At 41.4% G+C, this 18,888-nt stretch overlaps 2 pseudogenes; both read right to left on the bottom strand.

Moving 5' to 3' along the window:
- LOC9299580 overlaps positions 1 to 18,888 on the bottom strand; it is a 75,305-nt pseudogene that overhangs the window by 20,971 nt on the left and 35,446 nt on the right.
- LOC110229940 lies at positions 12,437 to 12,877 on the bottom strand (annotated as a pseudogene).

Genomic DNA, 18,888 nt, shown 5'->3' with positions numbered 1-18,888 from the left:
CCTCTTGTATATATAGTCTCCTCTGTGAATAAATAAGATATCACTTCTACAAACACTTGTATCAGCAGCTTTTGATCCATAGACACTTACAACTTGTTTTTTGTTTTCTTTCGTCTCTTTCTCTCTCGCTAAATCGCTCTTCTTCTCTCAATCTCGATGGCTGCCATCCCTGAAGAAGTTGCTCTCAACACAAAACCCTACTCAACGTTAACATGAGTAACGTTACCAAGCTTAGCCCTGTCATCAAATCCACCTCCATCCGAGAATACTTCTAGCTTGCCGGAAGTATCGTTACCAAGTAACGTTAATAATCGTTTTCAGCCCTGTCATCAAATCCACCTCCATCCGACTAGTCTTGGGTATTGCCGTTGATCGCTCCTGGCCTATACGGCAATTAGACGTCAACAATGTGTTTCTACAAGGAACGTTAACCGATGAGGTCTATATGTCGCAACCGCCAGGATTTGTCGATAAGGATCGACCCAACTACGTTTGCAGACTCCGGAAAGCACTCTATGGCCTTAAACAAGCTCCACACGCCTGGTATGTTGAATTAAGGGACTATCTTCAAGCTGTCAGTTTTGTCAATTCCGTCTCCGATACATCTCTGTTTATGCGGAGATACGTATTGGACCTCCTCTCAAAAACAAATATGCTCACCGCAAAACCCGCGACGACGCCAATGGCTACATCACCAAAACTGACTCTCCATTCGGGTACTAAGCTCCCAGATCCGACAGAATACAGAGGCATCGTCGGAAGCTTACAATATCTAGCTTTCACTCGTCCCGACCTCTCCTACGCGGTAAACCGGTTATCACAATATATGCATATGCCGACAACAGAATATTGGCAAGCGTTGAAACGGGTTCTCCGATACTTAGCTGGCACTCCGGATCATGGTATTTTCCTCAAGAAAGGCAACACACTATCATTACATGCGTACTCGGACGCATATTGGGCAGGTGATTCTGATGATTATGTCTCAACAAATGGTTACATTGTTTATCTCGGGAATCATCCTATCTCGTGGTCATCTGAAAAGCAAAAAGGTGTAGTCTGCTCCTCCACGGAAGCTGAATACAGGTCGGTTGCCAATACTTCTTCCGAGCTGCAATGGATTTGTTCATTACTAGTTGAACTAGGTATATGTCTCTCAAAACCATCGGTGATCTATTGCGATAATGTGAGAGCTACCTATCTTTGTGCAAACCCGGTGTTCCGTTCTCGAATGAAGCATATAGCATTGGATTATCATTTCATCCGAAACCAAGTACAATCTGGAGCTCTTCGTGTTGTCCATGTCTCTACGCACGACCAACTTGCAGACACACTAACGAAGCCATTGTCAAGGGCAGCATTTCAGAATTTCTCAAGCAAGATTGGAGTTACAAGAGTACCTCCATCTTGAGGGGGCGTATTAATTAAGGATATCAATCATATCCTTGATTGTCTCATTATCTTTGATTGCTTATGTCAAGGGTTCATATATGTAATATCGTATATACTCTCATTGATTACATTTGTGTACCCTAGCTCACTCCCTCTTGTATATATAGTCTCCTCTGTGAATGAATAAGATATCACTTCTACAAACACTTACACTTTTTGCTAACTCGTTGTAGGATATTAAATGCAGCCGATTTAGAGAATTTTTTAAAAATGTCTATTTTGGTGTGCATTTTTTCAAAAATGGGCATATAATTCGGATAGATTTGATTCACAATGTAAAAAGATGGGATAAAGTTTTCATGAGAAAAGCACAAAGATGATTTAAATAACTAATATAAATCGACAAAGAAAATAAAGAGATGAAAATATGGGCTATATTAATATATATATATATATATATACACAAAGAGTGATGGATTGTGCACGCAATGTTTAAAAATTTAATTTTGCAAGCAATTTTGAAAATAAAGAATGATGGAATGTGCACGCAATGTCTTCATTGAGATTCTAAAATGAATATATAAACTCCACGCAAGGGTTGAAATTAGTATTATTATATACCAAAAATATGTTCATAACATATTCAATTATGCGAATAATTGCTAAATTTCGTAATTAGCAAAAACAAATCTTGATTTCAACAACCAAATAATTAAAATTTAAAATAGCTAACACCCTTAATTAACTCAAAATTTTCTACGCTTTAGATGCCACTCATTTATGATATTTCGATTTTTGATCTACCTGAATTATATGCAATCTCATTTTGTGGTTGTTAACATAAATTTCTATGATGCGGCATGGCGCGAGGAAACCAAAGATGCGGGATTTGGGTGGCTCTTCATTGATCATCTTCACGAGACTGAATCCCAGGGCAGCTCCAATGCCAAAAACGTGAAATCTCCCCTATTGGCTGAAGCTTTGGCGCTTCACCTAGCTATCCAACGAGCCATAGATCTTGGTTTCACAAAAACTTCTTTTGCTTCAGATTCACAACAGTTGATCAAAGCAATTAATTTGGGAGCTCATCCGAAAGAGCTTCACGGGATTCTTCACGACATCCTTTTATTATCTTCAATGTTTGTAGAAGTAAGCTTTTCCTTCATCCCTCGAGAGAAAAATCGCAGGGCTGATGATTTGCAAAAGCTGCTCTTGTCTCTCTTTCTTCTGCTTTTGTTTCTTTGTACGCAGTCCAAGTCTAATTAATGAAATTAGCTTTCTAACAAAAAAAAACATAAATTAACTCATTGTTCAAACAATATTATTTTTTTAAAAATAATATTACTTTCCATTTTCATATCTGAAGAAAATTATCTATACTTAAGTATTAAATATAAAAAATATATATTTATTCTAATATTATAAATCGGAACTGACAATAAAAATTAATATTTTTTTACATACTACTATAATATATCAATACTTTATTCTAAAATATATAATATATAATTTTGTACTAAATAAAATTCAACCCGTGCTGTAGTACGGATCATGGTCTAGTAACACTATATTGTACGTCTAAAATGGTAGTAAAAAATGTTGAAGATGGAGTCTCTTTACATGGAGTTTTCACCATTCTTTTATAGCCCTTTCCTTCCTCTTAAGTGTCTTTACTTGGCCGTAAATTTCAGAATTTACTCACAAAATAACTCCCATAATCAATTTATAAACTTGAATGACAAGTTTACTCCTTTGACCATGACCATTAATTCATAAATTGAATCACAAATTAATTCATAAATTGAATCACAAATTAAATTAATATCTAGATTTGACCACCTCCCTTTTGCAAGATTGACCTTCTTGGGCTTTGTAATGAGATGGACCTCCGATTCGTCGGATGGATCCTTGGTGCGGGATCCGGTATCAACATAAACCCTCTAGTTCTTCGAGTAATGTTATTTGCTCGGAGAACTAATATTCTTGTAATGGTGTCGAAGATGAATTCGGACTAAGTAGTTGTGAGGTGAACCTAGCGAATACGTCGTGAGAAGATCTTAGGTATAGTGATTACAAACTGAACTCGCCTTACACATGAGAGCTGAGCTCGAGTTAAATGATTTGCAAGGCGGAATCGACATATGTGTCGCGAGCTAGAGAGAACACCGAATATGCTCCTTCCAAGTATTACTCTTGAGAATTTGTAGCAAACGTTGGTTACCCAAGGGGATATTTTGAGCCTTAGGTGGTTTAATGCCACCGATTTATAAAATTTTCGCATGATATTTAGAGTATGTTACGAGTTTTTCGTTTTGACTATGAGGATAGGACCTTGGAGAATCGGATTTACAAAGTCTGATGTTGTAATTACGAGAACTGAGTCTCGCTTTAAAGAGGGTTAGGTTGATCAAGCCCTTATCGTTTAAAAGATAACTATATCGGTTACCTCGGTAATTTATGCGAGATTTGAACTCGGCTTAGGTGATGCGAGGATTGAACTCGGCTTATGAAGTGTTAGGTTGATTTGATTAAACCTTTCTCGTATGGTAAAGATCTTTTTTTCGTTAGCCAAACTCGTGCCCTAGATGACTAATTCCCTTTTTGACTCAAACTCGTCAGTTCGATCGTGGGAGTTTTAGTGCAAGAATTAGAGATGAAGGATCATGCAGGGATGGCGGAGGATACAGAGATGGAGGAGGCTGCCTAACATTATGATTTGTGCAGAAACTAAAAGTAGAGGCTGAACGGATAATCATTCTACAAACTGAGGTAACTTTATAAAAGTATACAAAACTGGGGTTCGAAATATATATAATTTCTCGGGATTCAGGATTAATGTTAAAAAAACCTTTAAAATCACCTAAATTATCAACAAAAAAAAGTTACAAAACTGCTTTTATAGTTTTTTTTTTCCTGACAACTACTTTTATATATTATACCTTATGAATACCTTAGAAAACTTCATAAACTCTTATGGATACTTTATAAATATTTGGATCGTCAAGTAGTAGTGAATTACTTTTTAAAAATAAACATCTAAAATAATTATATTTGAAAATGAATACACCACATGGACATTTGCTAAAATGGTCCTTGGAACGGTCATGTGTCCCACTTTAACGTTATTAGATTTTGTATCCGAGCATTACGCGGAATTCTTATTTAAAATCTCTTTTATTAATATAATTTTTTGAACATAACTTTCTTAGAATTCAAGGAGCGTTTAACAATTGGTTTTTCGGTGATAGAAGTGGGAGGTCCTTGATTACTCTTCCATGGACTATTGTGGGTGGGCGGAATTTTTCTAAGAGGTATGATGTTGGTCGATTGTCTTTGGACTTTGAGTGTATGGAGTGGAGCTTCAGTGGTTGTAACAAACGGTTTTACTACGGTTGGATTTTCGGTTTTTCATGGTTGGATGTGGATACTATAAGGGTAAAAATATTTAGAGGCAATTGTGATTGGGGTTTTTTAAAGATTAATCAAGGGAGTGCATGCCATAACTCGATGCACCATGGTACGGTGAAGAGTTTCACAGGTGGATCCAACCCACCTAAACCAAAGGTTGATAAATGAAAGTTTTAAGCTGGAATTGTCAAGGTCTCGGAAACAAGGCAACTCAACTATCGGGTATCTTCGGGATTTGTGGAAGCAACATCGGCCAGATTTTTTCTTTCTTTCGGAAACAAAGCAATCTTCTTTATTTATGGAAAAATTTGTTGGTCATCTTGGTTATAAAAATTTAAAAACGGTTGATCATATCGGTTGTAGTGGCGGTTTAGCTCTTTATTATAATAATGACTTTAATGTTTCTATTATTTATTAAAGTAATCGGTTAATTGATATTGAAGCTGTGGTAAAAGGGTAAAACAATTTGTCTTACTTTTGTTTATGGGGATCCGGTCCCAAAAAACAGAGAACAAGTTTGGGAACGTTTAACACGGATCGGTTTGACTCGAGACAAACCTTGGTTTTTAATAGGCGATTTTAATGAATTAAAAGGGAATCACGAAAAAAGAGGTGGTAAATTAAGACATGCTTCATCATTTATTCCTTTTAATTTGATGATTAGAGACTGAGGGTTACTTGAGTTTCCGCATATTGGTGATTTCTTGTCGTGGCGTGGGTGGAGAGATAAGAAACCGATTCGGTGTCGTTTGGATAGAGCCTTAGCTAATGAAGATTGGCATGATTTGTTTTGTAATTCTTTTATTGAGTACTTGCCAATGGTCGCTTCGGATCACAACCCAGTGGTGGCGACGATTGCGGATAAGGTTCCCCGAGGTAGGCAAAACTTTCGTTTTGATAAAAGGTGGATTAGAAAAGAGGGATTGTTAGAGACAATCTCTGATGGTTGGCAATTAGAGGGGAATTTGGGAGAAGGAAATTTTGTAGAAAAAGTGACGAATTGCCGGCGTGCGATTTCGAAATGGAGGAAAAATTTAACTTCTTACAGGCAAAAATCTATTGAAGAACTTAAAGTCGAGCTAGAGGCAGCACAAAATGATGATAGTCAATCGCCTGAGGTGATAAAAGATTTAACAATACGGTTGCGAGAGGCTTATCGAGAAGAGGAAATATATTGGTATTAAAAAAGTCAGAGCTTGTGGATGTGGGTTGGGGATCATAATTCCAAATATTTCCATGCACTCACAAAACAACGTCGAGCTCGAAATAGGATTATCGGGCTCCATGACTGTTGGTGTCGGATCCCGCACCAGAAGTCCGAGACCAACCAAAGATTGCCACGTAGTCAAGATAATGGCCCATAAAGGATAAAGCCCATTGGACCCATGAGCCGAAGGAACGATCGAAGTGGTTGTCACCACTTCGAGAATCCGAAGTGGCTGCACTTTGACATGAGTTCGGTGTAGAAGACACAGGTAAGTCGGTTCAAGGACACTTGGGCCAAAAGGCGAGGCCCATGAAGATCAGAGTCAACTCAAATTCAAACGTTGAGCATTAAAGTCAAAGAACCAAAACGGACACATTTAAGAAGGAATAATTGTACTTAATTACTCATTTTAATGTCGTTTCTCTATGTATAAATATAAAGGCCAATGGCCATGTAAGGGGGATCTCTCGCTCGAGCAAGAAGTACTATAGCAATTTTTGTAACAATCCATAAGCCTTTTGCATTCTTATTTTTTGTCCCTCAAGAATAATCTTTCATACTTAATAAAAATACTTGATTGTGTGAATCCGACATCCACATTTTGGCGCCGCCTGTGGGGATAGAGGATTCTTGAGTGGTCAGATTTTTCTTTACTACATTCCCGAGATAAGCAGCGATGTCCGGAGGAGACGCAGTTGAGACATCATTGGCCGAAACCCTCAAAGCTATGCAGCAAACCATGTCGGACATATCACAAAAGTTCTCGGATGTGGAAAAGACTGTCGATACGTTGCAAACATCCCAGGTATCTCTTAGTCAAAACGTCAATACTATACAAACTCGTGTTCGCTCTTTAAGTGCAGGAAATCCTGTGGGAATCCGAAGGAGAATACTCAACTCGCCAAGTTCCGTTGCGCGAAATGAAACCAGCGAACAAACAACTCCTGGTACTACTAATAATGTAGTTCAGCCATTGGATGGAGAGGCACAGCTCGAAGATGAAGCTCATCTTGCAGATCAATACGAGCAGGAAAACCTCGACCAGTTCGAGACTATGAGGAAGGTTAGCCAAGAACTAAAAGAAATGAAGTCAAAGTTCCATCAGGCTACAAGTTCGGAGCCGGATATCAATCGAGTCATTGAAGAAGCTAGGCGAAAACCTTTCATCTCGCGAATTACGAGTTTGAGAATCAAAGATTCCCGGAAGCTCAAGTTGGACCCTTACAGCGGATTGGAGGATCCAAAGAGCTATCTCGCAGCTTTTCTGATCGCTGCTGGAAGAGTCGAATTGGATGAAGCTGATGAGGATGCAGGTTACTACAAGCTTTTTTCGGAAAATCTATGCGGTCAAGCTTTAATGTGGTTCACCCAATTAGAGCCGGGTTCGATCAGCAATTTCGATGAGCTATCAGCTGTATTCTTAAAGCAATATTCCATCCTTATGGATAAAAGCGTTTCGGATGCCGATCTTTGGAACTTATCACAAGGATCAAATGAATCACTTCGAGTTTTCATCACCAAATTCAAAGGAGTGCTGTCAAAACTCCCAAGAATCTCACAACAATCAGCTTTATCTGCCTTACAAAAAGGATTGCGACATGATTCAAGATTTAAAGAAGATTTAATACTTCATAAACCAGACACAATTCAGGATGCACTCTTCCGCGCAAACAACTGGATGGAGGTAGAGGACGAAAAAGAAAATTTTGCCAAAAGAAATAAGCAAGAGAAGCCGGCAATCACCGTCCCTACCAAGAAGTTCGAACCCAGGGAGAACAAAGGACCAAAGAAATTTGGGTCGCAACCCTTCAACAGTACCGTCGGAAAGCAATTCCAAGGGAGAGGAAGATCAAACACTTGGGTCCGTGATGAAAGTTTATATTGCGACATTCATAAAGTGACCGGACATTTAACCAAGGATTGTAGCGTTCTTAAAAGGCACCTCGCATAGCTTTGGGCCAGTGGAGATCTTTCCAAATTCGATATAAAAGATTTTGTGAAGGAATACCACGAAGCAAAGGAAAATTCCAAAGATCAAAATTCCAAAAGACCAAGGTTAACCAACGAGGAAGAACCAAGGAATTCTAAGGATAAGATCAATGTTATTCTAGGAGGTTCCAAATTTTGCGGAGATTCGATAAGTTCCATCAAGAAACATAGACGAAATGTCCTACTCAAAGCAAGCTTAAGCGAAGAAGTCGATTTTCAAAGTACATCAATATCATTTAATGAAGAAGAAACGCGGTACCTCGAAAGACCTCATGATGATGCTCTAGTCATTACCGTTGACGTTGCCAACTTCGAAGTATCAAGGATCCTTATAGATACAGGCAGTTCGGTCGATTTGATCTTTTTAAGTACTTTAGAAAGAATGGAAATTAGTCGGGCGGACATAGTAGGGCCTCCGTCTCCATTAGTTGCATTCACAAGTGAGTCAGCCATGTCTCTCGGGACAATCAAGCTACCGGTCCTTGCCAAAAAGGTATCGAAGATCATGGACTTTGTTGTCTTCGATAAGCCCGCAGCTTACAACATCATCCTCGGGACTCCCTGGATTTATCAAATGAAAGCAGTCCCCTCTACATATCATCAATGTATCAAATTTCCAACATCAAGAGGAGTGGAAACAATTCGGGGAGATCAAGAAGCTTCACGGACGTGTTATCTAGCTAGCCACCGTATGAAGATTCAATAGCAATTAATGAAGCCCGCAAAAGAGGGACTAAGAACAAAATTTCCTAGCGGGCAGAAGAAAGACGATGTAGTAATCGAAGTGGTGTTGGAAGAAGACAAGCCGGACCGGAAAATTCGAATTGGGGCAACTTTGACTGGCCAAATAAAAGAATCTTTGATCGAACTCTTAAGGAAAAACAAAACATCGTTTGCATGGTCAGCAGCGGACATGCCTGGCATAAATCCAAGTATAATTTATCATGAACTAAACGTGGATCCAAGCTTCAAACCGGTGAAACAAAAAAGAAGAAAGCTTGGAGTGGAGCGAGCAAAAATAGTAAATGACGAAGTGGATAAACTTTTGAAGATAGGGTCCATAAGAGAAGTGCAATATCCGGAATGGGTAGCAAACACTGTCGTTGTCAAGAAGAAGAATGGGAAAGATAGGGTTTGCATCGACTTCACAGACCTCAATAAAGCATGTCCCAAAGACAGTTTCCCGCTCCCACATATAGATCGACTTGTAGAGTCCACCGCTGGGAACGAGCTGTTAACATTCATGGACGCCTTCTCGGGTTATAATCAAATAATGATGAACCCCGAAGACCAAGAAAAAACATCATTTATCACTGATAGAGGTATCTATTGTTACAAGGTAATGCCTTTTGGTTTGAAAAATGCAGGAGCAACTTATCAACGGTTGGTTAACAAAATGTTCCATAATCATCTCGGGAAAACAATGGAAGTCTACATAGATGATATGTTGGTTAAATCGTTAAAGAAAGAGGATCACGTTAAGCATTTAGAGGAATGTTTTGATATTCTCAATAAATATCAAATGAAGCTGAACCCGGCGAAGTGCACATTTGGAGTCCCATCCGGAGAATTTCTTGGCTATATCGTGACAGAAAGAAGGATTGAAGCCAATCCAAATCAAATTAACGCCTTTCTAAACATGCCATCTCCAAGAAACTTCAAAGAAGTACAACGGTTGACTGGGCGGATTCCGGCTTTGAATCGTTTTATCTCGAGATCAACAGATAAGTCGTTACCTTTCTACCAAATTCTAAAAGGGAACAAAGGATTCCTTTGGGATGAGAAGTGTGAAGAAGCTTTTGGGCAGCTCAAGGCATACTTAACCACTCCACCTATACTGTCCAAACCAGAAGCAGATGAAAAACTTTATTTGTACGTGTCGGTTTCAAACCACGCGGTTAGTGGAGTCTTGGTTCGGGAAGACCACGGGGAGCAGAAACTTTATTTACTACGTAAGCAAGTCAATGATGGATCCGGAAACTAGATACACAATGATGGAAAAACTTGCACTCGCGGTAGTGACTTCGGCTCGGAAGCTGCGCCCATATTTTCAATCCCATCCGGTTGAAGTATTAACCAACGAACCACTCCGAACAATACTTCATAGTCCAAGTCAGTCCGGACGTTTGGCGAAATGGGCGGTGGAATTAAGCGAGTACGATATAGAATTCAAAAGCCGGATTAGTATGAAGGCTCAGGTTTTAGCAAACTTCTTGACCGAGCTACCAATATCTGGAACGATAGAGCAACCGGAGAACCAAACTTAGAAATTACATGTAGATGGGTCTTCAACAAAGCAAGGATCCGGAGTGGGAATCAAGTTGGAGTCTCCAACATCAGAAATTCTAGAACAGTCATTCCGATTGTTATTCAATGCATCCAATAATGAGGCAGGATATGAAGCCCTGATTGCCGGACTTCGATTGGCACAAGGAGTTGGGGCTAAGGAAATAGTGGCTTATTGTGATTCGCAATTAGTAGTTAACCAGTTTAATGGAGACTATGAAGCCAAAGACTCAAGAATGGAAGCGTACCTCAAAGTGGTGAAGGATCTATCTAAAAATTTCTCGAAATTCGAATTAATCCGCATACCTCGGGGAGAGAATACAACTGCGGATGCACTTGCCGCATTGGCGTCAACATCAGATCCTGAGTTGAAAAGAGTTATTCCAGTGGAGTGCATTTCGGAGCGAAGCATTCAAGACAACAAAGAAACCCTCGTCGTTACAAGGTCTCGAGCAGCGGCACGTGACCGTGGCGAACCAGAGATCGAACCGCCACCCAACAAACGGAGGAAGTCAAAGGGGTCAAATACATCTAACAAGGAACCCGTTGTCTTAGCTGAAGATGTGATTCCAGAAACGATATTAGAAACCGAGCCGTTAATCGAGGAGGATGTTCTTGAACCAAACAAACATCCCGAGCCAGAGCCACGAGTATTTCACAAGGTTGACCAAATTCCGGCTAAAGACTGGGGGGCTGACTGGAGGGAGCCAATAACGCACTACATCATGACAGGTGAGCTCCCAAAGAATAAGTGGCAGGCCAGGAAAATGAAAATCGTTAGCGCAAAATTTTTACTATCAAAGGATGCGTTATATAGACGAGGTGTCAGTGACCCTTACCTATTATGCATTTTTGGGCCCGAAGTCGAAATCGTCATGAGCGAAGTGCATGAAGGATTATGTGGGAGTCATTCATCAGGAAGAGCTATGGCTTTTAAAGTTAAAAGAATGGGATACTATTGGCCCACTATGATCACGGATTGTGTTAAATTTGCCCAAAAATGTAAGCGCTGCCAACTCCATGCACCATTGATCCATCAACCTTCGGAGTTATTCTCTTCCATCTCCGTCCCGTACCCGTTTATGAGGTGGTCAATGGACATCATTGGACCATTGCACAGATCAACTCGAGGTGTACAATACCTTTTGGTCTTGACGGACTACTTTTTGAAATGGATTGAAGCTAAGGCATATGTTAGCATCAAGGATTCGGCGGTAAAGACTTTCATTTGGAAGAATATTATATGTCGACATGGAGTTCCGTATGAAATAGTCACCGATAACGGGCCACAATTCATTTCACAAGAGTTTGATGCCTTTTGTGCGGACTGGGGAATCAAAGTCAGTTACTCGACTCCACGATATCCGCAAGGAAACGGTCAAGCTGAAGCCGCGAACAAGACGATATTGAGCAATCTCAAGAAACGTTTGAATCATCTAAAGGGAGAATGGTACGAAGAACTCCAACCCGTCCTATGGGCCTATCGTACAACCCCTAGGCGACCTACCGGAGAAACTCCATTCTCTTTGGTATATGGCATGGAGGCAGTAGTACCAGCTGAACTCAACGTGCCCGGACTTCGCTGAACAGAAGCACCGTTAAATGAGGAAGAAAATTCAGCAATGCTTAATGATTCACTAGATACCATAAATGAAAGGCGTGATCAAGCTTTGATTCGGATTCAAAACTATCAGCAGGCAGCAGCCCGATATTACAATTCTAAAGTTAAAAGTAGGCCGTTCTTCGTGGGAGATTATGTGTTAAGGCGTGTCTTCGACAACAAAAAAAGAAGAAGGTGCCGGTAAACTCGGTATTAATTGGGAAGGACCTTACATTATTACCGAAGTGGTTCGGAACGGTGTTTATAGATTGAAAGACTTAGAAGACAGGCCAGTCAAGCGACCTTGGAATGTGATCAACCTAAAGAAGTTTTATGTTTAAAGCTACATGCATTTTTTATGTACATGAACTACGGTGTGGCTTGATCCCGAAATGGGTACGTATGCAGCTCGGAAACGAGTTCAGCTATTAATAAAAATTTGTTTTATTTCTGTATTAAAGGAAAGGGTTCGGCTATGCGAACATACAAGAGATTGGAAGCAAAACATTTATTCAAACGAACAAGACAAAGTGTTGATCTTCGCACACTTCGAGTTAGGAAAACCCTCCCGGAGAGCAGAACACTTGAACTCCTTGACCTTCAAGATCAAGAACTGGCATCATACAATCCGGGATACGAGCAAATTCAGAGATTCCGAGCTCAATCCACTCTCCGGGGTGAGAACTAAGGATGTGAAGATCCCTTGATATCGCAGTGACCCTGCGCTACATTCGATGAATCTTCTTTCGAAGTTTTTTCTTTTCCAGCGATAGCTTCCTGTGTTGAATTGCGAGCGCTCGGATAAAGGCCATCGCAATCTCCCGGTCTCTATCTGGAAGGTTCTTGATCAAAGCGCATGGAGCTCGGATCTGAGATCTAAAAAAGCCGCGAAGTGGAGAAGATCGTCTACTTGGAACATCTGGAACATCTTCGTCCATCATTCCGATCCTAGAGAAGTCCGGCATAGACTCCGAACATCGAAGGTTAAAATCCATATCTGTAGAAGTAAGAAGAATAGTGAGAAGTAAAGGGAAGTTGAAGCTGTAATTTATAGGGACTTCATATCCCTAGCAAGCAGCAGATTCAGCCCGGAAATGGAGTGATTCGCGGCGAGATTTATGCCCTTAAACCAATCCTGCATTAAAAGACGCATCTCCGAGAATATTTGAAGAGAAAGGAAAGTTGCAAATATTTCCATAAATAAAAAAAAAGGGGCCGAAGCCCATTATGAGTTCAAAGTGAGTGGAGAGGTTAGAGAACAGTTATGGAAGAGGCTCAGGAACAGGCTCCTTCATTGCCGGTTTAACTTTCGAAGTGGACGCCTTGTTCTTGGCATCCACTTCGGGACAATCTCGAACGCGTTTTCGACAGGTGCTGGCCTCCTCCTCGTCTTCTTCTTCGCTGTAAGATGGAACGGCATAGACCGGGGCATTCACAGGACCCGGAACTCCTCTAGCACGGAGATACATCCGAAGCATCTTCGGGATCTCAGCAACAGAATCGAAGTTCCGCCATTCCCATTGAAAGGGGTCACTTTCCAAAGCCCGTATTTTCCTCTCCACCCGAGCAATGCGAGCCTCGAGTGTTTGCCTTTTGAGGCCTAGCTAGCCGCTGCCTCTCTTCACACAAGCGACGGTGTTTGTCGGCAACCTAGCGTAAAGATGAATGAATAAGATGAAATAAAAAGCTTTTAATCAAAGACGACAGATATTAACCTTGTCAATAAAGTCGCAAGCCTCTTTCATCTCCTTTGAAGGAAAGTGAAAGACGGCGTGAGGGAAAAGAACGCCGGCCGGTTCAAAGCCGTCGCCGGACAAGAAGAGTGGGCTGCCGGGATCAATGGGGACTACTTTTTCGTTTTCCATTCTCGTAATATTTCTCAAGTAAGATTCTAAAATCGTATTTAAAGAAAGCTTAGAGGTAGGTAAGCCTTTATTTATAATGGTTTAGGGTTTGTCTTGGAACCATAAATCCAATAATGATAGCGTGCCCGAATGGTTTAAACCAGTTTTGGAAAATCGAGAAAAGGCAGTTATTGCAATAAAGACGAGCCGTTTTCCTACTTTTAAGAAATAAGAAGGGAAAGAGCAACCGTCGCATTAACTGCAAAAGTTTCTAAGGCCCAAGCCCAATAAATTTACCGAGTTTACTAAACCCGAAGTGGGGAACTCGCTTTAAGCCGAGCTCAGTTCTCGCATTCTTAAGAGAAAGGTCTGATCAGCCTAAAAATCTCGAAAGCATAACCACAAGGCCACAAAGGATTAAAAGCGGACTTTGCAAACCCGCACATAATTTTAACCGAACCCCCTTGGGGTCAAAACCTAGAAAGGTTTAAAAGCCTCCTCAGGCAAATATCTTGTTTAAAAGAAATAATAAAGCCTCCTTAAGTAAAGAAAAGTTCGAAATTAAGTTTTAAAATAAATGGGACAATTCCCAATTTAAAGTGGACGCAGCCACTACGGAGTGATATCCACCTCGGACTCCGGCTCAGCAACCGAAGTTTCATTCACCTCCTTGACTGGTGCTTGGTCAGATGGAGCTCCTGGTCCGCCCTCTACATTACAACCATCCTCCGGAGTGACCGCCGGTGCCAGAGGTACTTCGGGTGGGACGATAGTGAAGAATTCCTCGAAATCCTGCGGGTTGAAGGTCGAAGTGGGAAGCCTACCCTGAACACCAGAAAGCTCAATGAGTTGGTTATTCAGGGTATCGGCGGTTGATTCGGATTCGTGAAGCCTACCCTGAACACCAGAAAGCTCATCCTGGAGTTTGAAATTTTGGTCGTACTGGTCCTGCAGCTCCCCCTTAATCTTCGCCAGTTCGGATGTTAGACTGTCGACCTTGTCCTCCAGATCGTGCTTGGAGCCGGTAGAAGAGCTTAGTTCAGCCTCAAGAGCAGAAAGTTTTTTCTTCCACGCGTCAATCTCCTTTTCCCGACCAAGGATCAGCCCCTCATAATGTTCAATCATGTCATTAAGCTCACCGTTAGCCTGCCATTATGCATGAAATCGAGATGGTGAGGCATTTAGATGAACGGCAGCACAATCAGAAAAATAAAGCGGAACTAACCCGAGATGAATGATAAGCATGAAGCAAATAGCGTTGACGAATCGCAGGGCGCCACTTGTCGAAGTCTGGCAAGATCGAACCCGATCGGGTCTTGAAGCATCGGAAAACGCTGCCTTCCTTCTCCATAGCTGCGAAGGAGGAAGAGTTGTAAAAATTGGAATCTGAATAGAGACAAAAACTTTTAAGACTGTGTAAATCACCAAACCTGAAAGCGATTTGACTTGAGGGACAAGAGCAGGTTTTAACTTCGAGGAAGCATCTCGAGATTCAGAATCTCCCTTTTTTGGAGATGCGCTCTGGGCGGTCTTTTCACTGTCAGGCTGGGAAGAGGAAGACATATCAACCGGTCGTGGAGGACCCATTGGTTCAGTAGGAGGGGATGATCGAGGTGAACGGTCAGTCCGGGCCCTTGACTTCTCCCTTCGCGGGGAAGAATCACTACGAGAGGACTTGTCTCTCTTCCTGCGAACCAAGTTCTTAAGTGGTTCGTTGCTAAAATCATCTCGGGGAGGACGAGGTGAATCACGGCGAGGAGATCGGTCCCTCCGAGGAGAACGAGAGTCACGACGATCATGACGAGGAGTTAATCTGAAAGAAGCAACGGATCTGGCTCCTTCGGTGCTGCCATCATCAACCAGCAGGGTCCTACTGTAATCCTTCTTATCTATAGAAGTCGCGAGAAACTTTTTCTTCTCCTCACAAGCCTCAGCTATCGGCTTGGAAAGCACCTTACGTTTGGCCGCAAGGGCCCGTGATGACATCCCCTGAGTTGAGGGAGGAGGCGGAAGTTGGTGAAGTTGACCCGGTGGACTCATCCTGAGTCTGTGGTTAGCATCTAGGAATCGTTCAAGAGTGAAAGAATTCCAAAGGGTTTCCCTTTCGAGAATTATCTTGAAGAATTCGATGAACCCTTCAGATGGGAGAGTGGAAGCGATGAAAGCTGCGAAATGAAACAACAGTTTTAGTCAATAAAGATAATAAAACAACCGGAAAAGATATATGCGACCTAATCTCTACCAGGCTTCGCAGACCACTTTGATGGGAGTAAATCTGTAAGATTTCCAATCGAAGCGGGAGTTTTCTTAATCAGAAACCAAGGATGGTGCCAATTTTCATCCTTGTTCGGAAGGTGCGAGATGATGTTTCTATTAGCGTTAGGATACGCTGAGAAGTACCCCGTCTTCTTCGATGAACTTCTTACGCTTAGAAGATCATTTAGTTCAGTGACTCCGATAACATATCCGGCCTCTGCCGCGATTGTTATAATTCCAAGGATAGTACGAAGAAGATTAGGGGTTAATTGAGGAAGAGCAATTTCAAGAGCCGCTAGGTATCGAACTAGGGCTTCGGGAAGGGGAAAGGTCAGCCCGAAACCTTAAAAATAGATCTCGTATACACAGAAGTAGCCGTCGCGGTGGCTTTCTGGGGACTCCGTAGGATCAGCTATCTGCGCCTCCGCCATAATTCCCGGTGGGATTCGGCAGAGCTCCCTCAATCGTTCGAGGGATTGAAGGGTGCAGGTGGATCTATAGTGCGGACCGGCAATATCATTAGGGCGGGTGCACTCATCATTGCTAGAACGCCTCTCATCGAAAGACGAAGACTCGGGTCTATCGGAATCGGAAGTCATTGGGAAGAATGAAAAATTCAAGTTTCGGAAAAAGAAATTTGGAGAGAGAAGTAGAAGGAGTTTTAACCACAAAGATCAAGAGTAACAGTAAGAATGAAAGAGAAGGTTACCTCACGCAAGCTAGGTGATAATGATGGAACCGTCTTGGGAATCGTAGAAGAAGTGGGAAGGTTTTTTCCCGCTTTAATAGTAAATAATCGATATACGGTCATAATGGCGACAGATGTCACGCGACTAAATATGGGTAGCGCCGAAATTAAAGGACTGATGGGATCTTGGCGGAAAAAAAAAATCAGAAGATTCCTCGGAACGCAATCTTTGGTCATTAAAGCATTTAAAGTCCTCCGAATTGGAATAGCACTTCGAAGAACTTGGGGGGCTAATTGTTGGTGTCGGATCCCGCACCAGAAGTCCGAGACCAACCAAAGATTGCCAGGTAGTCAAGATAATGGCCCATAAAGGATAAAGCCCATTGGACCCATGAGCCGAAGGAACGATCGAAGTGGTTGTCACCACTTCGAGAATCCGAAGTGGCTGCACTTTGACATGAGTTCGGTGTAGAAGACACAGGTAAGTCGGTTCAAGGACACTTGGGCCAAAAGGCGAGGCCCATGAAGATCAGAGTCAACTCAAATTCAAACGTTGAGCATTAAAGTCAAAGAATCAAAACGGACACATTTAAGAAGGAATAATTGTACTTAATTACTCATTTTAATGTCGTTTCTCTATGTAAAAATATAAAGGCCAATGGCCATGTAAGGGGGATCTCTCGCTCGAGCAAGAAGTACTATAGCAATTTTTGTAACAATCCATAAGCCTTTTGCATTCTTATTTTTTGTCCCTCAAGAATAATATTTCCTACTTAATAAAAATACTTGATTGTGTGAATCCGACATCCACAATGACCAAAACGGAATATGGTCGGATGAGGATAAAAATATCCAACATATAGCGGTTTCCTATTTTAAAAATCTTTTCACATCAACGAACCCCCGGGAATTTGAGAGTTCGTTAAAAGAGGTTAAAACTACAATCACATATCAAGTAAATGAATTTTTAACGGCTCCAGCAACTGAGAAGGAAGTACGTGATGCCCTTTTTATGATGCATCCGGAAAAGGCACCGGGTCCAGATGGAATGACGGCATTGTTTTTTCAGAAGGCTTAGAATACGGTCAAGGTGGACCTACTCCAGTTGGTAAATTCCTTCCTCCAGGAAGGTAGTTTTGATAAAAGGTTAAACGTGATGAATATTTGTCTTATCCCTAAAACGGAGAGACCAACTAGGATGACGGAATTGAGACCTATAAGTCTCTATAATGTGGGATACAAGGTTATATCGAAGATACTTTGTCAAAGGCTTAAGACAGTGCTCCCAAGATTGATATCAGAGACTCAATCGGCTTTTGTTGAAGGTAGATTGATCTCTGATAATATTCTTATTGCGCAAGAGATGTTCCACGCTCTCCGCACAAATCCGTCATGTAAAGGAAAATATATGGCTATTAAAACAGATATGAGTAAGGCTTATGATCGGGTAGAATGGGATTTTATAGAGAACTTGTTGCGAAAAATGGGATTTTGTGAAAAATGGATAATGTGGATGATGTGGTGCATAAAATCTGTCCAATACAGGGTGCTCCTCAATGGACAACCTAGAGGGTTGATAGTTTCTGAGCGTGGTTTACGGCAAGGAGATCCACTATCGCCATATTTATTCATCCTCTGTACAGAGGTTTTGATTGCAAAAATCAAGAAAGCGGAGGAAGATAAGGTAATAAATGGTATCAAAGTGGCAACACCCAGCCCAGCGGTTTCTCATTTGCTTTTTGCAGATGATAGTTTATTTTTTTGTAAGGCAAATAAAGAACAAAGTGGGGCAATCTTAGGAATCCTTTGACAATATGAGATGGTGTCGGGTCAACAGATCAATTTCGACAAATCATCTCTTTAGTTTGGTCATACAGTTGTAGAAGAGGTACAAACAGAGGTGAAGATGGTTTTGGGTATTACAAAGATGGATGGCATGGGATCATATCTTGGGTTACCAGAAAGCCTGGGAGGATCAAAAACAAAAATATTCTCTTTTGTGAGATACATGCTACAAAATAGGGTAAATCGCCTGGTCAGCTAAATTTTTATCGAAGGGGGGAAAAGAGGTGATGATTAAATCGGTGGCTGCTGCCTTACCGACTTACGTTATGTCCTGTTTTTGATTCCCTAAAACGATCACCTCGAAACTAACTAGTGCAATAGCTAAATTTTGGTGGAGTTCAAATGGTCAAACAGGAGGGATGCATTGGCTTGC

Source organism: Arabidopsis lyrata (assembly GCF_000004255.2).
Source record: "Arabidopsis lyrata subsp. lyrata unplaced genomic scaffold ARALYscaffold_8, whole genome shotgun sequence".
NCBI classification, from domain to species: Eukaryota; Viridiplantae; Streptophyta; class Magnoliopsida; order Brassicales; family Brassicaceae; genus Arabidopsis; species Arabidopsis lyrata.
This window is presented reverse-complemented; position numbering and strand designations above follow the sequence as displayed.